The sequence below is a fragment of the Pristiophorus japonicus genome, chromosome 1 (assembly GCF_044704955.1).
Source record: "Pristiophorus japonicus isolate sPriJap1 chromosome 1, sPriJap1.hap1, whole genome shotgun sequence".
Taxonomy (NCBI): Eukaryota; Metazoa; Chordata; class Chondrichthyes; family Pristiophoridae; genus Pristiophorus; species Pristiophorus japonicus.
This window is the reverse complement of record NC_091977.1, coordinates 411226873-411249791: the sequence shown is the minus strand read 5'-3', so window position 1 is coordinate 411249791 and position 22919 is coordinate 411226873. Positions and strand designations below refer to the sequence as shown.

At 43.3% G+C, this 22919-nt stretch overlaps 1 protein-coding gene across 8 annotated transcripts in view; it reads left to right on the top strand.

Annotated features, from left to right (window-relative positions):
* Positions 1-22919, top strand: part of fam110b (family with sequence similarity 110 member B) — a 183345-nt gene that overhangs the window by 80578 nt on the left and 79848 nt on the right. For 6 of the 8 annotated variants that reach the window (XM_070875652.1, XM_070875663.1, XM_070875672.1 and 3 more), the window contains one exon: positions 5194-5278. The exons of the other annotated variants lie outside the window; for them this stretch is intronic. The gene's annotated coding sequence lies outside the window, so the exon portion shown is untranslated. The remainder of the gene's footprint in view (positions 1-5193; positions 5279-22919) is intronic. 8 annotated transcript variants of the gene reach the window in all.

The window sequence follows — 22919 nt, the reverse complement described above, 5'->3', positions numbered from 1 at the left end:
GGACATCATCAGACATCAAATTAGGGATGCATGCAATAAAGGTACAGCAGTTATCTTGGATGACTTTAATCTACATATAGATTGGGCTAACCAAACTGGTAGCAATATGGTGGAGGAGGATTTCCTGGAGTATATTAGGGATGGTTTTCTCGACCCATATGTCGAGGAACCAACTCGAGGGCTGGCCATCCTAGACTGGGTGATGTGCAATGAGAAAGGACTAATTAGCAATCTTGTTGAGCGAGGCCCCTTGGGGGAAAAGTGACCATAATATGGTAGAATTCTTTATTAAGTGAAGAGTGACACAGTTAATTCAGAGACTGGGATCTTGAACTTAAGGAAAGGTAACTTCGATGGTATGAGACGTGAATTGGCTAGAATAGACTGGCAAACGATACTTAAAGGGTTGATGGTGGATAGGCAATGACAAACATTTAAAGATCACATGGATGAACTTCAATAATTGTACATCCCGGTCTGGAGTAAAAATAAAACTGGGAAGGTGGCAAACAAGAGAAATTAAGGATAGTGTTAAATCCAAGGAAGAGGCATATAAATTGGCCAGAAAAAGCAGCAAACCTGAGGACTAGGAGAAATTTAGAATTTAGCAGATGAGGACAAAGGGTTTATTTAGGAGGAGGAAAATAGAATATGAGAGGAAGCTTGCTGGGAACATAAAAACTGACTGCAAAAGCTTCTATAGATATGTGAAGAGAAAAAGATTAGTGAAGACAAACGTCGTTCCCTTGCAGTCAGAATCAGGTGAATTTATAATGGGGAACAAAGAAATGGCAGACCAATTGAACAAATACTTTGGTTCTGTCTTCATGAAGGAAGACACAAATAACCTTTTGGAAATGCTGGGGGACCGAGGGTCTAGTGAGTGAGGAACCGAAGGAAATCCTTATTAGTCAGGAAATTGTGTTGGGGAAATTGATGGGATTGAAGGCCGATAAATCCCCAGGGCCTGAATGTCTGCATCCCAGAGCACTTAAGGAAGAGGCCCTAGAAATAGTGGATGCATTGGTGATCATTTTCCAGCAGTCTATCAACTCTGGATCAGTTCCTATGGACTGGAGAGTAGCAAAAATGTAACACCACTTTTAAAGAAAGGAGGGAGCGAAAAAGCGGGGAATTATCGACCGGTTAGCCTGACATCAGTAGTGGGGAAAATGTTGGAATCAATTATTGAAGATGAAATAGCAGCGCATTTGGAATGCAGTGACAGAATCGGACCAAGTCAGCATGGATTTCTGAAAGGGAAATCATGCTTGACAAATCTTCTAGAATTTTTTTAGGATGTAACTGGTTGAGTGGACAAGGGAGAACCAGTGGATGTGGTGTATTTGGACTTTCAAAAGGCTTTTGACAAGGTCCCACACAAGAGATTGGTGTGCAAAATTAAAGCACATGGTATTGGGGGTAATGTATTGATGTGAATAGAGAACTGGTTTGCAGACAGGAAGCAAAGAGTCAGGATAAATGGGTCCTTTTCACATCGGCAGGCAGTGACTACTTGGGTGCCACAGGGCTCAGTGTTGGGACCCCAGCTATTTACAATATACATGAATGATTTTGATGAAGAAATTGAGTGTAATATCTCCAAGTTTGCAGATGACACTAAGCTGGATGGCGGTGTGAGCTGTGAGGAGGATGCTAAGAGGCTGCAGGGTGACTTGGACAGGTTAGGTGAGTGGGCAAATGCATGGCAGATGCAGTATAATGTGGATAAATGTGAAGTAATCCACTTTGGTGGCAAAAACACGAAGGCAGAATATTATCTGAATGGCGGCAGATTAGGAAAAGGGGAGGTGCAACAAGACCTGGGTGTCATGGTGCATCAGTCATTGAAAGTTGGCATACAGATACAGCAGGCGGTGAAGAAGACAAATGGTATGTTGGCCTTCATAGCTAGGGGATTTGAGTATAGGAGCAGGGAGGTCATACTGCAGTTGTACAGGGCCTTGGTGAGGCCTCACCTGGAATATTGTGTTCAGTTTTGGTCTCCTAATCTGAGGAAGGACATTCTTGCTATTGAGGGAGTGCAGCGAAGGTTCACCAGACTGATTCCCGGGATGTCAGGATTGACTATGAGGCGAGACTGGATCGACTGGGCCTGTATTCATTGGAGTTTAGAAGGATGAGAGGGGATCTCAGAAACATATAAAATTTTGACGGGACTGGACAGATTAGATGCAGGAAGAATGTTCCCAAAGTTGGGGAAGTCCAGAACCAGGGGACACAATCTAAGGATAAGGGGTAAGCCATTTAGGACCGAGATGAGGAGAAACTTCTTCACCCAGAGAGTTGTTAACCTGTAGAATTCTCTACTGCAGAGAGTTGTTGATGCCAGTTCGTTGAATATAGTCAAGAGGGAGTTAGATATGGCCCTTACGGCTAAAGGGATCAAGGGGTATGGAGAGAAAGCAGGAAAGGGGTACTGAGGTGAATGATCAGCCATGATCTTAGTGAATGGTGGTGCAGGCTAGAAGGGCCAAATGGCCTACTCCTGCGCGTATTTTCTTTGTTTCTAATTCAGAGAAGTGTGAGATGATGCACTTTGGGTGGGCTAATAAGCAAAGGTTATACACATTAAGCGGTAGGCCACTTAATAGTGTAGATGAACAAAGGGACCTTGGAGTGCTTGTCCACAGATCCCTGAAAGTAGCAGGCCAGGAGGATAAGGTGGTTAAGAAGGCATACAGAATGCTGGCCTTTATTGGCCGAGGCATAGAATATAAGAGCAGGGAGGTTATGCTTAAATTGTATAATGCTTTGGTTCGACCACAGCTGGAGTACTGCGTGCAGTTCTGGTCGCCGTATTATAGGAAGGACGTGATTGCACTAGAGAGGGTGCAGAGGAGATATACTTGGATGCTGCCTGGAATGGAGAATCTTAGTTATGAGGACAGATTGGATAGGCTGGGTTTGTTCTCATTGGAACAGAGGAGGTTGAGAGGAGACCTCATTTTTCACTCTGTTCTTATGTTCCTTGGACTTGAGAGACACAGTAGTAGTTGTTACACCGAGTGAAGAGGGAGCTCTAAATCTGCAGATGGTCACATTTCAATATCTATGTACAATTTATTCAGTCAGCAAGATTAGTACATCCACCAGCTCCCTTTTGTCCACCCTGTTCGATAAGATCACCTGTACAAAGTATTGAGGGGCCTGTACATAGTGGATCGTAAGGGTCTATTTCCATTGGTGGAGTGGTGTATTACGAGTTTTAAGGTGGTTGGTGGAAGGTTTAGAGTGGATTTGCGGGGGGGGGGGGGGAGGGGGGGGGGCTTCTTTACGCAGAGGGTTGTGGGGATCTGGAACACTCTGCCTGGAAGAGTGGTGGATGTAGAAACCCTCACCGCTTTTAAGAGATGGTTCGATGGACATTTAAAGTGCAGTAACCTGCAGGGTTAAGGACCTAGAGCTGGTAATTGGGATTAGACTGGATGACCTTTTGTTGGACGGTGCAGATATAATGGTAAGAACTGCAGGGAATACAATACAGCCAGGGTGATCTCCTGGACTAGTTTCGATCGCCTGGATGGGTTGGAGGGGAATTTTCCCAGATTTTTTTCTCCCTAAGTTGGCCTGGGTTTTTATCTGGTTTTTGCCTCTCCCAGGAGATCACATGGCTCCAGTTGGGGTGGAGTGTAGAATGTTGCAGTATAAGGAATGTCGCAACTGGTTGGGCTGGGTGCTCTTTGCCTTTCCGTCATTGTTCACAGGTTTATATGTAACCTTCTGTTCTTCTGTTCTTATGTTCCTTGGACTTGAGAGACACAGTAGTAGTTGTTACACGGAGTGAAGAGGGAGCTCTAAATCTGCAGATGGTCACATTTCAATATCTATGTACAATTTATTCAGTCAGCAAGATTAGTGCATCCACCAGCTCCCTTTTGTCCACCCTGTTCGATAAGATCACCTCTCATGCTCATCTTTCCCACAACTGCATGATTGAACCAATCCAATCAGATTTCTGCCCGTGCCACAGCGCTGAAACGGCCCTTATCAAAGTCACGAATGACGTTCTATGTACTGTGACCCAGATAAACTATCCCTCCTTATTCTTCTCTACCTATCTGTCACCTTTGCTATGGTTGATCACACCACCATCCTCCAACACATCATCTCCGTTGTCCAGTGGCGTGGGAGTGCCCTCTGGAGTTCCCCAAGGATCTATCCTTGGCCCTCCCCACCTATTTCCCATCTACATGCTGCCCCTCACCAACATCATCTGAAAACCTGTCAGGTTCCACATGTACATTGACAACACCCAGCTCTGCCTCAGCACAACTTCTCTCGAGCCCTCCACTGCCTCTGATTTGTCACGCTGCTTGTTCGACATCCAGTATTGGATGAGCGGAAATTTCCTCCACTTAATATTGGGAAGACTAAAGCCATTGTCTCCGGTCTCTGCCACAAATTCCATTTCCTAGCCACCAGATCCATCCCTTTCCCTGGCAGCTGGCTGAGGCTGAATCAGACCGTTCATAACCTTTGTATCTTGTTTCACCCTGAGCTGAGCTTCCAACCCCATATTCTCTCCATCACCAAGACCACCTACTTCCACCTCTGCAACACCAACGTCAACGGCCCTGCCTCAACTCTCAGCCATGCCTTTTTTACCTCTAGACTTGACTATTCCAATGCACTCTTGGCTGGTCCACCACCTTGCACCCTCCGTAAACTTGAATTTCTCCAAAACTCCTGTTCACCCATTAGCCCTTTGCTCGCAGACCTACATTGGCTCATGGTCCGGCAATGCCTTGATTTTAAAATTCTCATCATTGTTTTCAAATCCCTCCATGGCCTCACCTCTCCCCATCAATGATATCTGCGCTCCTCCAATTCTGGCCTACTGCACATTTCTGATTTGAATCTCTTCACTTTTTCAGCTGCCTAGGCCCTAAGCTCTGGATCTCTCTCTCTCTAAACCTTTCAGCCTCTCTACCTCTCTCTCCTTTAAGACGCTCCTTAAAACCTACCTCTTTGACCAAGCCTTTGATCACGTGTCCTAAAATCTCCATATGTGACTCAGTGTCTCATTTTCTTTGATAACATTGTTATGCTGTGGAATGTTCTACTACATTAAAGGCGCTATATAAATGCAATTGTTTTGCAAATAAGGGACTTCAGCATTTCTTGTATAGCTCCTGTTTGTATTAAATTCATTATATATTTTTTGTTTAGATCCTAGCTTTTCTAAGATCTCATCACTTGCAGTGAGATACAGAAGACAAACTGCTCCTACCCACTGTCTGTTACTGTGGTTATGGTGAGTTGATATTATTTGACGCATCTCTTAAACTATTGTTTTAGACCTAAAGCTATTTGTGTTGTCTGCCAGCTGAATTAGGCAGGATTTACAGGCACACCTGTCTTGCTCTGGTATTGTAAGAATTTTCTCAAGTAATTTTTCCTCCCACTCCCTCCCAATCTGGCTGCCTTCTACACACACACACCAAATGCTGCACCTGACAGCATTTAGGAGATAAAATCGATGAATAATGCTCAAATTGTTACTTAACTATTATCATGTTTTCTTTTTGTGCTGTCAGTAATTACAGTTTAGAGTGCTTTGAATTGTTTAAAGTATTGTTGGAATAGCAAGGTTCTGTTGCGACTTGGAGCCTCAGCAGGCCGAAGCACAGTTGGAAATAAAGCTGCAACACTAGACCCAATTCCTTGACATCCGCTTGCCGCTAGCAAGGATGGAAGCCAGCCCCAGAGCCTTATAATTTCAGCTCTTGTGGATAAAGATAACTGCCCTGTTTGTAAGCTAGTAGCATACATGAAAATGAATACTACTGTGATGTGCTACAATAAGCTAACCTTTGTGAAGATGATCAGTAAACTTATTTAGATTTTTTTTGTTTTGGATTCAAGTGTCCAGATTACATAATTATTGCAAGCATACTGATGAAGCATTGGCTGTTTGATTGGCTGCCTTGCATGTAGGTGCATTTGGAAGTAGCTATGTTAATTAGGTTAAAATGGCTGCTTTTTTCTACAAAGTGAGATGATAAACTGAGGCCCTATATGCCTGCGCAGCTAGATATAACATAGCCTGTAGCAATGAAGAGAAGTTCTCTTGGTGGCCTGGCTAACATTTATTCCACAACCAGCACCACCAAAACCGATTATCTGATATTATTTCAGTACTGAAATTAAAGTGTCAGTCGTGAGTCAGTGGGTAGCACTCTTGCCATTGAGTCAGAAGGTTGTGGATTCAAGTTCCACTCCAGGAACTTGAGTACAAAAATCTATGCTGACACTTCAGTGCAGTACTAAAGGAGCGCTGCGCTGTCGAATGTGCCGTCTTACAGATGAGACGTTAAGCCGCGGCCCCGTATGTTCTTTCAGGTGGACATAAAAGATCCCATGGCACTATTTCAAAGTAAAGCAGGAGAGTTCACCCCAGTGTCCTGACCAATATTTATCCCTCAATCAACATCACTTAGTTTATTGACCAGATCATTTTTTTTATCACATTGCTGTTTGTGGGAGCTTGTTGTGCGCAAATTGGCTGCCGCGGCTTAACATTCTACACTCCACCCCAACTGGAGCCATGTGATCTCTGAGACAGCGAATTCCACAGATTTACAACCCTCAGAAGAAATTTCTCCTCATCTCAGTTTTAAATGGGCAGCCCCTTATTCTTAAGATTATGCCCTCTAGTTCTAGTCTCCCCTATCAGTGGAAACATCCACCTTGTCAAGCCCCCTCATAATCTTATACATTTCGATAAGATCACCTCTCATTCTGCTGAACTCCAATGAGTAAAGGCCCAACCTACTCAACCTTTCCTCATAAGTCAATCCCCTCAACTCCGGAATCAATCTAGTGAACCTTCTTTGAACTGCCTCCAAAGCAAGTATATCCTTTCGTAAATATGGAAACCAAAACTGCACGCAGTATTCCAGGTGCGGCCTCACCAATACCCTGTATAACTGTAGAAGACTTCCCTGCTTTTATACTCCATCCCCTTTGCAATAAAGCCAAGATTCTATTGGCCTTCCTGATCACTTGCTGTACCTGCATACTAATCTTTTGTGTTTCATGCACAAGTACCCCCATGTCTTGCTGTACTGCAACACTTTGCAATCTTTCTCCATTTAAATAATAACTTGCTCTTTGATTTTTTTCTGCCAAAGTGCATGACCTCACACTTTCCAACATTATACTCCACCTGCCAAATTTTTGCCCACTCACTTGGCCTGTCTATGTCCTTTTGCAGATTTTTTGTGTCCTCACAAATTGCTTTTCCTCCCATCTTTGTATCGTCAGCAAACTTGGCTACGTTACACTCAGTCCCTTCTTCCAAGTCATTAATATAGATTGTAAATAGTCACTGCAATTTGTTATGGTCTGATTCGAACACTCTATGTCACTGCAATTTATAAGATCCTTAGAAAAGCTGGGGTATTAACAAGTCTGAGGACCCAAAAAAAGGCAATTAAGTACTTTAAATAAGTGCAGTGCAGTCACTGTTGTAATGTATGGAAACACGGCAGCAATTTGTATACAGCAAGGTGCCACACACAGTAAAAATAATTTTTGGATATTAAGGGAATCAAGGGGATAGTGCAGGCAAGTGGGGTTGAGGTAGAAGATCAGCCATGATCTCACTGAATGGCAGAGCAGGCTCGAGGGGCCAAATGGCCTATTCCTGCTATTTCTTATGAAAGGAAAAACTTGCAATTTCACAACCTCAAGTCGTCTCAAAGCGCTTTATAACCAATTAAGTACTTTTGGAGTGTAGTCACTGTTCTAATCTCGGAAGCTGGGACATTGAATACATTTAAGACAGAAATAGACAGTTTCTTAAACGATATGGGGTTATGGGGAAGTGGACCTGACTCCATGATCAGATCAGCCATGATCGTATTAAATGGCGGAGCAGTCTCAAGGGGCTGTATGGTCTACTCCTGCTCCTGTTTCTTATGTTCTTATGTTTATGTAGAACAACAACAAATTGCATTAATATTGTACCTTTAATGCAGTAAAACATCCCAAAGCGCTTCACAGGAGTGTAATCAAACCAAAGAAGGAAACTTTAGTACAGGGATCAGAGAGAAAGTATTTAATAAGTGTTTTAAAGGAAAAGAAAGAGCTGTAGAGGTTTAGAGAGGCAATTCCCTGAGGGCCTAGTTGACTGAAAGACACGGTCGGCAAAGGAAGTGGAAAGTGCACAAGCCAGAATTGGAGTAATGCATCGTTCTTGTAGGGTTGCAGGGCTGGAGGATATTATGGAGAAAGGGACGACCAAGGAGGCTGTGGATGGATTTGGACATGAGGATGTGAATTTTAAAATTGAGGAGTTAGTGGATCGGGAGCCAATATAGACCTATAACCACCTGTCAGGAGATCTGTGATTTTGGAGAGTTGGTGAATTTGACCGCATCTTTTAAACCGTGTTATTTTCATCCTAAAGCCTGAGGGTTTGAAAGGTGCTGTATAAATGTAAGTTTTTTTTTTAAACTCTTAATGAATGCTGTGACTTGGGGCTCTGGAGACTTTGAGCTCTGGTCTAAATCAGTCTGTCTTCTTCGCATTCACCGTGTTGGGGAACCATGTAATGTAGGGCTTCAACAAGCTCATAGCTGCCCAGTGGTCTGTTTCCACACAGAATTATAGCCATGCTGAGGGAGTCCCAACAGCAGGAGATGTCAGAAACATGCACACATGATGCTTTTGTCTCTTTCTAGGCAGAGCCGCTTTTTCTCTCCGATGATCCTCCCAAATGGCTACAGAGATGTTGGATAAATATCCAGTATCTATGTCTGTGATACTTGTAGCTGCAGAACCATTTATTGACCCAACACAAAAAGGTAGTGAACTACCTCTATTCCTAGGGATGGACACTGATGTGCAGCATGCATCCATCTGAGGATGTTAAAAGTGGAGCTGAGTATGATCAGATCAGCCATGATCTTATTAAATGGCGGAGCAGGCTCGAGGGGCCGAATGGCCTACTCCTGCTCCTATTTAGAAACATAGAAACATAGAAAATAGGTGCAGGAGTAGGCCATTCGGCCCTTCTAGCCTGCACCGCCATTCAATGAGTTCATGGCTGAACATTCAACTTCAGTTCTTATAAACTTCCTTTACCCACTAGCGATAACTTAGAAGGAGAACACATCAAGGAAGTAGAAGACATGCATCATACGCTTTCACTTCGGGGAGGCACTGGAGCAAAACACACCACATATTGGAAGGGCTATCATAGAATGGTTACAGCACAGAAGGAGGCCATTCAGCTAGTCGAGCCCGTGCCGGCTCTCTGCAAGAGCACTTCGTCTCGTCTCACTCCCCCACCCTTTCCCCGTAGTCCTGCAAATTTTTTTCCTTCAGGTACTTATCTAATTCCCTTTTGAAAGCCACAATTGAGTCTGCCTCCATCATCCTTTCAGGTAGTGCATTCTGGATCCTAACCACTCACTGTTTTTTAAAAAAAAAACTTTTTTCTCATATCTCCTTTGGTTCTTTTGCCAATCACCTTAAATCTGTGTCCTCTGGTTCTTGACCCCTCCGCCAACAGGAACAATTTCTTACTATCTACTCTGTGTAGATCCCTCATGATTTTGAACACTTCTATCAAATCTTCTCTCAACTTCTTCTGCTATAAGGCAAACAACCGCAGCTTCTCCAGTCTATCCACGTAACTGAAGTCCCTCATCCATGAAATCATTCTTGTAAATCTTTTCTGCACCCTCACTGAGGCCTTCACATCCTTCCTAAAGTGTGGTGCCTAGTATTGGATGCAATACTCCAATTGAAGCCGAACCACTGTTTTATAACTTCCTTGCTTTTGTACTCTATGCCTCTATTTATGAAGCCCGGGATCTGGTATGCTTTTTTTTTAACCGCTTTTTCAATCTGCCCTGCCACCTTCAATGATCTGTGCACATATACCACCAGCTCTCTCTCTTCCTGCACCCCTTTTAGAATTGTACCCTTTTGTTTATATTGCCTCTCCTTGTTCTCTTCCTACGAAAATGTATCACTTTGCACTTCTCTGCATTAAATTTTATCTGTCACGTGTCTGCCCATTTCAATAGTCTGTCAGACTTCTATGTCGTCCAGAAGTCTATCACTATCCTTCTCACTGTTCACTCTACTTCCAAGTTTTGTGTCATCAGCAAATTTTGAAATTGTGTCCTGTACACCCATGTCCAAGTCATTAATATATATCAAGAAAAGCAGTACCAACTTCTGCGGAACACCACTGTATACCTTCCTCCAGTCCAAAAATCAAACGTTCACCACTACTCTCTCTTTCCTGTCACTTAGCCTATTTTGTATCCATGCTGCCACTGTCCCTTTTATTCCATCGTCTTCAACTTTGCTGGCAAGCCTATTATGTGGCACTTTATCAAAAACCTTTTGGAAGCTTGTGTACACCACATCTGCATCAACCCACTGTTACCTCATCAAAAAACTCAACCAAGTTAGTTAAACACGATTTGCCTTTAACAAATCCGTGCTGGCTTTCTTTAATTAATCCACACTTGTCCAAGAGTCTGTTAACTTTGTCCCTGATTATCGTTTCTAAAAGCTCCCCACTACCAAGGTTAAACTGACTGGCCTGTAGTTGCTGGGTTTACCCTTGCACCCTTTTTTGAACATGTAACATTTACAATTCTCCAGTCCTCTTGCACCACCCCCGTATCTAAGGAAATTTGTAGATTGTGGCCATACCTCGCCGATTTTCCTCCTTTACTTTCCTCAGCATCCTAGGATGCATCACATCCCATCCTAGTGACTTAGAAACATAGAAAATAGGTGCAGGAGTAGGCCATTCGGCCCTTCGAGCCTGTACCACCATTCAATAAGATCATGGCTGATCATTCCCTCAGTACCCCTTTCCTGCTTTCTCTCCATACCCCTTGATCCCTTTAGGCGTAAGGGCCATATCTAACTCCCTCTTGAATATATCCAATGAACTGGCATCAACAACTCTTTGCGGCAGGGGATTCCACAGGTTAACAACTTTCTGAGTAAAGAAATTTCTCCTCATCTCCGTCCTAAATGGCCTACCCCTTATCCTAAGACTGTGTGCCCTGGTTCTGGACGTTCCCAACATTGGGAACATTCTTCCCGCATCTAACCTATCCAGTCCCGTCAGAATCTTATACGTTTCTATGAGATCCCCTCTCATTCTTCTAAACTCCAGTGTATAAAGGCCCAGTTGATCCAGTCTCTCCTCGTATGTTAGTCCAGCCATCCCTGGAATCAGTCTGGTGAACCTTCGCTGCACTCCCTCAATAGCAAGAACGTCCTTCCTCAGATTAGGAGACCAAAACTGAACACAATATTCCAGGTGAGGTCTCACCAAGACCCTGTACAACTGCAGTAAAACCTCCCTGCTCCTATACTCAAATCCCCTAGCTATGAAGGCCAACATACCATTTGCCTTCTTCACCGCCTGCTGTATCTGCATGCCAACTTTCAATGACTGATGAACCATGACACCCAAGTCTCGTTGCACCTCCCCTTTTCCTAATCTGCCGCCATTCAGATGATAATCTGCCTTGTGTTTTTGCCACCAAAGTGGATAACTTCACATTTATCCACATTATACTGCATCTGCCATGCATTTGCCCACTCACCTAACCTGTCCGAGTCACCCTGCAGCCTCTTAGCGTCCTCTTCACGGCTCACACTGCCACCCAGTTTAGTGTCATCTGCAAACTTGGAGATATTACACTCAATTCCATCCTCTAAATCATTAATGCATATTGTAAAAAGCTGGGGTCCCAGCACTGAGCCCTGCGGCACTCCACTAGTCACTGCCTGCCATTCTGAAAAGGACCCGTTTATCCCGACTCTCTGCTTCCTGTCTGCCAACCAGTTCTCTATCCACGTCAGTACATTGCTCCCAATACCATGTGCTTTGATTTTGCACACCAATCTCTTGTGTGGGACCTTGTCAAAAGCCTTTTGAAAGTCCAAATACACCACATCCACTGGTTCTCTCTTGTCCACTCTGCTAGTTACATCGTCAAAAAATTCCAGAAGATTCATCGAGCATGATTTCCCTTTCATAAATCCATGCTGACTTGGACCGATCCTGTCACTGCTTTCCAAATGCGCTGCTATTTCATCCTTAATGATTGATTCCAACATTTTCCCCACGACTGATGTCAGGCTAACTGGTCTACAATTACCCGTTTTCTCTCTCCCTCCTTTTTTAAGAAGTGGTGTTAAATTAGCTACCCTCCAGTCCATGAGAACTGATCTAGAGTCGATGGACTGTTGGAAAATGATCACCAATGCATCCACTATTTCTAGGGCCACTTCCTTAAGTACTCTGGGATGCAGACTATCGGGCCCATCAATTTCCTTAACACAATTTCCCGTCTAATAAGAATATCCTTCAGTTCTTCCTTCTCACTAGACCCTCGGTCCCCTAGTACAACTGGAAGGTTATTTGTGTCTTCCTTCGTGAAGACAGAACCAAAGTATTTGTTCAACTGGTCCGCCATTTCTTTATTCCCCATTATAAATTGACCTGAATCCGACTGCAAGGGGCCTACGTTTGTCTTCACTAATCTTTTTCTCTTCACATATCTATAGAAGCTTTTGCGTCAGTTTTTATATTCCTGGCAAGCTTCCTCTCATACTCTATTTTTCCCCTCTTAATTAAACCATTAGTCCTCCTCTGCTGAATTCTAAATTTCTCCCAGTCCTCAGGTTTGCTGCTTTCAGTACAGACAGTCTTTCTAGTACCTCATCTTTAGCAATTTTTATCTCATCCAGTATCTCCACTACCTCCTCTTTCACTTTGGCAGCATCTTCCTTCGTGAAGACAAATGCAAAGTACTCCATTAGTACCTCAGCTATGCCCTCTGCCTCCGTGCATAGGTCTCCTTTTCGGAGTCTAATCGACCCCACCCCTCCTCTTGCTACCCATTTATTATTTATATGCTAATAGAATACTTTTGAATTCCCTTTTATGTTAGCTGCCAATTTATTCTCATACTCTCTCTTTGCCCCTCTTATTTTCTTTTTCACTTCCCCTCTGAACTTTCTATATTCAGCCAGATTCTCACTTGTATTCTCAACCATCATGTGCACGCTCTTTTTCTGCTTCATCTTACACTCTATCTCTTTTGTCATCCAGAGAGCTGTGACTTTAGTTGCCCTACCTTTCCCCTAGTGGGAATGTATCTTGACTGTACCCGAACCATCTCTTTTTAAAGGCAGCCCATTGTTTGATTACAGTTTCGCCTTTGATTAATCTTTGATTAAAATTTACTTGGGCCAGATCTGTTTTCAACCTACTGAAATTTGCCTTCCCCAATTAAGTATGTTTACTCTATATTGCTCCCAGTCCTTTTTCATAGCTAATCTAAACCTTATGATACTATGATCACTGTTCCCTAATTATTCCCCCACCGACACTTACTCCACTTGACCCACCTCATTCCCCAGAACCAGGTTAATAAAAGTTGAGTTGTTTAATACTGTAATGTGTCTTATTTATATATATTTGGAAAGGAATGCTGTTATATTCATGGGTTTTGATGTGCAGCTGAGGCCAATTGAGGCACTGATTTATTTGGCAAGCGTATTAGACACATGTGCAGATGACTGTTGCGCCTCGGCTATTTCAGGCAATTAACTAAATGTGTTGTCTATTACACCCTGTTTTATGACTTGTGCTGAGTGACTGATTCCTTGTGCAGACATGTTTTCTATTTCCTGGTCGTGATTGTTTCTGCTGCACGTTGAGGCTCCTTTGCAGCGTAAAGTTATTTAAGATACAGCAATCAACAATTTTGGATACCATTGCTAGATTATACTGCATGCCACCTTCCTACCGGTTATATCCAAAGAAACACTCAAAAGGTAGTGTGGTAATAACTAACTGCTCTTATTTCCAAACCTTCTAGAATATAAAGAGTAATAAAAACAATTCGAGAGATCTTGGGAGTGTAATTGCTAGAATGTGCTTTCTCCCATCCGAGTTAACAATATGCAGGTACATTAGAACATGAGAAATAGGAGCAGGAGTAAAGGCCACACGGCTCCTCGAGCCTGCTCCGCCATTTAATACCATCATGGCTGATTCGATCATGGACTCAGGTCCACGGTCCCTGCCCGCTCTCCATAGCCCCTATTCCCTTATTTAAGAAACTGTCTATTTCTGTCTTAAATTTATTCAATGCCCCAGCTACAACAGCTCTCTAAGGCAGCGAATTCCACAGGTCCACAACCCTCTGAGAGAAGAAATTCCCCCTCGTCTCAGTTTTAAATGGGCGGCCCCTTATTCTCAGATCATGCCCTCTAGTTCTAGTCTGCCCCATCAGTGAAAACATCCTCTCTGCATCCACCTTGTCAAGCCCCCTCATAATCTTATACGTTTCGATAAGATCACCTCTCATTCTTCTGAATTCCAATGAGTAAAGGCCCAACCTACACAACCTTTCCTCTTAAGTTAACTCCCTCATCTCTGGGATCAACCTTGTGAACCTTCTCTGAACTGCCTCCAAAGCAAGTATATCCTTTCGTAAATATGGAAACCAAAACTGCATGCAGTATTCCAGATGTGGCCTCACCAATACCCTGTACAACTGTAGCAAGACCTTCCCTGCTTTTATATTCCATCCCCTTTGCAATAAAGGCCAAGATTCCATTGGCTTTCCTGACCACTTGCTGTACCTGCATACTATCCTTTTGTGTTTCATGCACAAGTACCCCCAGGTCCAGCTGTACTGCAGCACTTTGCAATCTTCATTTAAATAATAACTTGCTCTTTGATTTTTTTTCTGCCAAAGTGCATGACCTCACACTTTCCAACATTATACTCCATCTGGCAAAATGCCAGATGCATCACCACCCTTCCTCCATTTCTCTCTATCAAGAAGGCCACAGGTCATATATTGGCAGAGCTCTATTAGAATTACCTCAGCTGATACCAATAGGAGGTTTGTTTTAAACATTTAAGGGTAAATCTTCCACACGCTCGCTGGTGGCAGGAGTGCACATTGGAAAATTACACGTGCAGCCCATGATTTTCAGTCTACTAATTTGAACTTGTCGATCTCCCGTGACATTGCACATGGATTATCAAAATCAAGTATAGTGCTTCAGATAGAGTTGGGTTAGTGGCTGGGCATAATTGGACTGGTGTGTGTAGAAATAATTCAGTCCCCATTCGTACATTCTGTCTATATTTCCATTGTAAATTCCTGTCGCCATATTTATAATGAAAACTGCCCAAGCAAACTTGTCACATTGTAATTATACCCTCCCGCCAGTAGTGGTACTGCAGTGAATATTAACTTCATTAAAGGGATATGATCTGATTCCTTATTTGGCAGAGAATAGCAGGAGTTTTAACATCTTGGAAGTCTTGCTTGTGGTTAGTAACAGTCCTCAGGAAATTAAGTATGTTGGATACCGTCTACTGTTGGATACATTACTAGATAGCACGTGGCATTTATTCCTATTTATTAGAGCTGTTTTAGTCTGAGGTTATAGCTTGTCCATTTAATTTAGTAATCTGAATTCTAATGTTGTTTTGAACACAGTGAAATGCATCATCAGAACCTTATTTGTATGCTTTACCAATATAGTTAATTATGAAACTATGTCCACTTCCTAGGCTCTATCTAATTTTTGCTTGCAAGGCAGAAAATCGATGACACTGGATTAGTTAATGTCACTTCTGAGGGTGCAAATGCTGCTTTTCATCAAACCAATTTGAGCACTTCTTCTACAGGAGGTGGGATTTACCCACTCTGGCTACTGCAAACCATTTGAGATGTTCCAGATGTTGTACATTTGGCCAAAACAGCAGGGAGAATGGAAGCAATTGAACAAAGGATCTGATGTACAGAATGAGAAAACGCTTTTTATCGCATTGACATGCTGGTGCCATTACTTCTGATAAAAACTATCTTTATATCAAAGGGAAATCTATTGAATTTTTCAATGTTTGTGACATCCCAAGCATTTAACATTGTTTTGAGAAATTCTGATTTGCAGGCAGCAACAAAATGGATTTTACAAATTGTCAGGTCTATGGTACAGTTAACATGTAGAATGATCCTACATGCAGTCAGTTGTCATGGAAACACATCTTTGATTTTGAAAGCCATTGGACTAGTTGCAAGTGATCAGGGTGATCGCCTGGACTAGTGTCGATCGCCTGCATGGGTCGGAAAGGAATTTTCCCAGATTTTTTCTCCCTAAATTGACCTGGATTTTTATCTGGTTTTTGCGCCTCCCAGGAGCTCACATGGCTCCGGTTGGGGTGAAGTGTAGAGGTTTTCAGTATAAGGGGTGTCGCAGTTGTGTGAGGCGGACTCGTTGGGCTGGGTGCTCTTTTCCTTTCCAGAACCAGGGGACGCAATCTTAGGATAAGGGTTAGGCCATTTAGGACTGAGATGAGGAGAAACTTCTTCACTCAGAGAGTTGTTAACCTGTGGAATTCCCTGCCGCAGAGAGTTGCTGATGCCAGTTCATTGGATATATTCAAGAGGGAGTTAGATATGGCCCTTACGGCTAAAGGGATCAAGGGGTATAGAGAGAAAGCAGGAAAGGGGTACTGAGGTGAATGATCAGCCATGATCTTATTAAATGGTGGTGCAGGCTTGAAGGGCCGAATGGCCACCTTCTGCACCTATTTTCTATGTCATTGTTCGTAGGTTTATATGTAACCTTTAGGGCTGCTGACCAAGGGCCGTGCAGCTCTTTGTCGGCCAGTGCAGACACAATGGGAAGAAATGGCCGCCTCCTGTGCTGTAAATTTCTCTGTTTCTAACACTGACTGCACTTTCAAATTTGCTAAGAAGCTAGGGGGTAGAAATTTACCTCCGCCAGAAACGGTACGCACCTACCGTTTTTTTGTTGTGTTCTGGCGGCCGCAATGGATGTGGCGGCTTATCGATTGAAATTCAGTTCTTTGTCTTTTCTTTCCGAGCGGGGCAGAAGTCAGTTATAATGGGGGCGGGACGGAGTGACCGTCACTAATGGGGTGGAAGTGGGGGAGGGACAGAGCGACCGTTCCTAATGGGGCGGAAGTGGGGGCGGGATGTAGTAGCCGCCACAGTCAGTCATCGGCGCCAGGCTGGTGACGTCATCGCGCTGGCACGTCACCACGTATCTCCCCTTCAGTTAAAGGGGAGAGCCGCTGCGAACTCTGAGTTTATTTTAGTTCGGTCCACTGGACCACCAGGGATAGTTTTGGCCGGGCCAACGGCCTGGCACCCAAGAGGGCAGTCGGCCGACAATAAAATATAAAATGGCGTTGCCGGCAGTGCAACCTCCCCTTTAAGGGCGGCCGCGCCGCCGACCAACCAGGTGTACACCGACGCAAGAAGTTGTCGGGGACACTGAACGGCGGCCGCAAGACTTTTGGAAATGAATTTTGCTTCCGGGGCGGGACATCTGATGACTCATGTCGAAGATTTCGGCAGCAGCGGGGCAGAAGTGAGGGGAGAGGGGTGGATATGGTCACCGCCGAAAAAACGCTTGAGGGCAATTGCACGAACAACGGGCATTCCGTGAAAAATCAGCGGCCATTCTGCAACGAGCCCTGGCCACCACTTTTCGGCGGCCAGGCACCTTAATGAAAGGGACAATTTCGGCCCCTAGCTTTTTTTAAAATTTTCTCAATCTGGACTAATTGGACAAAGTATGTAATCAATACATTTAATAATACAGCTTTACTGCACGCTCCTTGCTTTAGTTTGCTTTTGGCAGGTCAGCAAAAGCATTTTAGCTACAGAGTAAAACCAGTTTCAAAGAGGAAAATGTTGCATTTGCCAAGTAATATCTACAAATACCCGTGGCAAGATTTTGCTTTTTGTCCTCATGTACTGTGTTGGAAAGCTGAGAGCTCGCTGATTTTCCATTTTTCCTCAGTGGAATAAAGACTGTCCATTACTGCAGAGATATTTGCTGTTTAATTAAGAGCTATTTTAGTGCATCTGACGAAACAGAAGCTCTCCCAGTGTGTTGGCATTTCTAGTCTCCTGTATTTTTCAGCCAATAGTTTTAAACACTTAATGAAGGTGGAACAATCAGCTGTGTTTAGGAAAGGGGAAATGATTTTTCCTTTTTAGCTCCTCTCTCAATTTGTTCACTTTCTGTCACCGTCAAAAGCTGCGAAAAATAAAACTTGAGGCAAAACGGCAGCAAGGGCAGCCATCTTTTTGCTTCCCTGTTTTGAGTATAAATTGCAGCAGTGAAAAAATGCCTTCACTAAGAGCAGAGATTGGATTATTGCAATTGTGTTTCTGTTTAGATTTTCGAAAGTTTCTTTTGGGGCAGTTACAGAAAAGGCGATGGTGAATGGGTATTTCTCCTTTGCTTTTTAGTACAACAATCTTCACAAAGTGTAGTAATGAATTAAATTTAGCATAATGAGAGAAGGAAGTGACACAAGTAATAAGATACACGACTGGGAATGTTGAAGAAAAATGGAGACTGAAAAATAACTTGAAGCAAAAAGCAAACCATATAAGAAAGGGATGCATGATCAAAAATAATGATCCTTTTTAGTGTTTACTAAAATTTAAATTGTCACCTACTGCACATTCCAGGAATCAGTTGTGAAACTCTTGTTTTTCAGCAGTGTACAAAAGGGGCTGAGTGTTGACCATGCTCATTCATTTTATTTAAAGCCCTAATACAGAGCACTGGACAAGAAGCAAAGCAACATGAATTATTTGCAAACACATTTAATAATAATTTTGAGAAATATAAACCTCAATACCATTCTAGAAACTGCAGAATTAAATAGTTTATCTTGCAGCAATTAATTGCATCATAGGCGGTCCCTCGAACGAGGATGACTTGCTTCCACGAGTTCACGATGTTTCGATGAAGGATCCGATGTTCCAGTCCTGAACTCCAATTGAAGGGGTGGAAGATGCCTGTGCGTGAATTTTTTTAATCAGCCACCACACGGGCTTGACAGAGCTACGCCTTTATCCAGTGGCAAGGGTTAACCAGGGTGACTGGAGACCTGCTCTGCTGCACGGACCTAGTGCGCGCACACATCGCACTGTGGGCAGGCCCGTGCTGCCCCTGGGCCGTCGGCTCTTCTGGGCCCCGTACCCTCATCTGTCGCACTTCCGCCACGATTTCTCACCGCTCCTCCGCCACAAACATTCACCGCATTTTGCCACAAACACTCGGCGCTCATCCGCCCCGACCTTCCCACTTCTCTACCTGGGCCCTGCCGATGTTCCTGCCCACGCTCCAAAATAGTAACCAGGGTTTTGATGACTTCTCCCATCTCAAAATCGTCACATACTTAGAGCAGCTCGCGCTGGAGGTTGAAGTGGTTTGCCGCTCCAACTCTTATCCTGGCTGATCTGCGGAGCTGTTCTCTCGCAGGTCAGTGCCATATTGGACAATGGAGCTTTTGAATGGTAATTAATTTACTAGCATTAACAACACTTAACTACTAATGCCAGGAAAGGTATAGTTTTTGTTCAGTGTAATCATTCTGGGAACCTGTATGTTACTACTGATTTTTAAAATAAAATAAAAGCAGCAGTTCAGTTACAACAGCTGTTTGTAGAGCTAGAAACAAGCTGTGTATATAGAAAATTGACCTCCGGTTGTGATTGAGGTTGTGAAAGTTTAATTGCTTTCGATTGCTTTAGTGCAAGTTTTTTTTTCTCTCAAAATTATTTTTGTAACTTAAAAAAAAAAATGTAGACGTATATAGTGGCAGGCTTTCATTTATAACTTGATTGTGAATAAGATAATCTTGAGTCTTAATTTAAATGCAGCACAGGATGAGGACAATGGGAGTCCACTCCACTTAGATGTTGTCTAATATCAGTCAGTGCAGACTGTGAGGCTGACACCCCTCCCTGGTTCTAAGTGGCCAGTCAGTGTAGGCTGGAGCCTCCCACCCCTTGCAACCATTATCTTCTTGGCACAAATTTTTCCGAGTTTCCTATAGGTCAAAGGAAGCCCTTCCATTGCATGCCTGGAGCTCCACACGATGAAGGATGACTGCTCAGACACACACTACAAACTTAAGCTACTTTGGGACTTTAGCTGTCATTGAAGAGAGATGAGAAAAGCCTTTGTTGCTCCATTTGGTGAAGAATAGATTTGAGCTATATTTCTGGTCCTTTTCAGCTTTCTGTAATTCCTGCCTGGCTTCTTGCAGTAGCTGAAACTATAATAAAATAGCAATGATGGATTCTGTCTCTACTGAACCAGGGAATTAAAAATGGTGGGATCATTTTTAAAGGACTTGATATACAGTGTAATACAGATTCGACAAGTGGCCTCAATTTGCCCCAGTATGTTCTAGGTTGTAGTCTGTTATTTAACTTTTAATTCCTGTAGACACTGGTGTGGCTGGCTAAGGGAAGAACAGTGAGATGTTAAGAGATTAGACTCACTCAGTAATGAAAGTGCTTTGAACTTGTGCAAACAGTTTGGGGCTGATTTTCCAGTGATATTTGCTTCTGTTTTTGCCCCAGAGGGGGTGGCAATGGCGGCGGTGAGCTCTTCTGGATGGGGGGAGGGGGTTCAGCTTCCAGCGGGGGTTTTCGGGGCTGGTTTTGCGGGGGCGCGGGGCATTACCGCAGAGAAGAGTTGAGCCGGTGTGCAATGCCCCTGGTTGCAACACCGGCTCGCTTTTTGAGTCCCGTATGCCCCGCAGCTTGCCGTCCTGGGACTGCCTGTGAAAACTGGTGGTCCAACCTACACCAGCTGCAGTGCGATAAATAATGCCAACCTCGGATACCTGTGATTGTTTTTTCTTGTAATTTTTTTTGCGATTTATGTTGTGGTGGCATGGGCTCTGTATTGGGAATGTTTTTTTTTTCCATTTTTCTTTTTCTCCCCAGGCCTCTCTGAGCGCTGCCAGGCCAGCTGTTTAGCTCGGGATTTTCACATATTCAGCTGGCCCAGTGCCCTTACAACGCCTCCCTTTGTGCTCCGGGCCCAGCTGCCCAATTTTGATGACTGAGGCGCATACTGTTCCCGGGCGCAAACTTTACCGACCCACCGCCATTGCTGCCCCAAAATCAGAAAAGCCGAAAATCCAGCCCCGTATGTTTAGATGTTCAGCATTTAGTAAACATTAACTAGCAGTTAAATAAAAATGCTCTGGTCTTGCTTAAAGATGAAAAAAGTTAATGACACAAAGGCTGTAGTTTAACAAGAAATACCAACTGAAGTTCCAGATGTCAAAACATTTTGTGCTGTTGGAAGACTCCAGCTATGGACATTTGTTCCACAGGCAGAAGTACTGTTCCTTCTTTATCCAATAATGGGAAGCTCATTATTTGTAGCAAAAAGATAAATGAAGAATGGGTTTGCAATGTTTTTCCAAATAGTGAACAGAGGAAATCTTCAATTGAGATGTGTTGGAAAAAATTCTTCTGTCTTGCATATTATCCAAGTGTGATTGGAAGAAACCACCCTCAGAAGCACTGATTTATTCTAGTAATTTGACGTCGGATCAAAAATAATGAACACATTGTTTTTGTGTAACCAGATGTTCTTGTCAATGAGTACAGGTTGAACCTCCCTTATCCGGAACCCTCGGGACCTGGCCTGTTCTGGATAAGGGATTTTTCCGGACGAGGGGTGGTCATGTTAAATTGGATGGTACAGGTACTGAGCAAGGGGATCTTGGAGCTGGGAGTGCGGCAGAGAGATCATTGTGGGGGGTGGATGGGGGTTGGATCGCGGGGTCAGGCCAGCGATTGCGGGAGTCGGCAGCGAGGAAGGACTTCAATTTGTCCAAGTTGGAGTTCTGCGCATGTGCCACCCGGTGGCCGGACATGGTTCTGGACGAGGGGTGGTTCCGGATAAGGGAGTTCTGGATAAGGGAGGTTCAACCTGTGCTACAATCTATAGCACTGGTTATACGGTTTTAACAACTTGATAATTTTACGGTATTTTTCGCACTGCTTTTGTATATTTGGTCTAGTTAACATAATCTATATTCAAACCAATTTCCATTTTTTAGGAAGTCATCTGTCCCAATGCATGGCGTATGAATGTGGACATTGAGCCCCTCTGTGATCCACCCAATGTTCCAGAATATTCTAGTAACACAACCTGCTCTCTTTGTTTTGGTTATGTAGTGTTTAGGTGTTACTATATATAATTATTCGCTTCTTTATATGAGATTCAAACTAACTTGCTGAAAGACAATAAAATATTGTTCTCTGCACATGGGTGAACTTAGTGACCTTGGAGGATCTTGGTTGTATGCTGTGTGGAAAGGTAAATAAGGTTTGTTTAGAATATTTTACAAGCAACTGTGTTTCCTGAAAGTGCACAGGGCTTTCGGAACTGTTGAGGGACTCTTTGAAAAGCTTTTATTAGTTACTACTGGAGAATCCGTTTTCAGACAACCTGCCAATTCAGAGAAAATCCAGTTCACCAAATGGTGACCTCCATGTAATTGATTTACTTTTAGAAAGAAGACTGAAATAGTTGTCGAACAGTGGGTCAGTCTAAGCAAGAGATAGACAATTGCAGCTTTTTTAAAAAATAATTTATTTTTCTTAAACATACTGCTAATATCACATGGTCTGATAGAATCTGAAAACTCTTAATTTAGTATTATTAAATGACAATTTCTATTTTGGCTTGCTAGTCTTGCACTAACACCCCTGATTTCACAGCTAATAACTTGTTTATGGTACAAAATGAGTGCCTGATTTGTGTACAAAGTTGTTGGAATCTGAGCGTTAATCTTGTGATTCTATATATTGGAAATTCAATGGTATGCTGCCCATGAAATTCTGGTTATTAAAATGAATGCAGAATATATTGGACAGTGAGTGTTCACGTTATTGACATCCCCTGCTGAATGGCACGACTCCAAACCTACAGAGTGGTCTCAGAAAATCGTTCCTCTAGTGTGTTTTGCCTGCTAAACTAGTAAGTTTTTAAAACTCCCGCCCAATGTA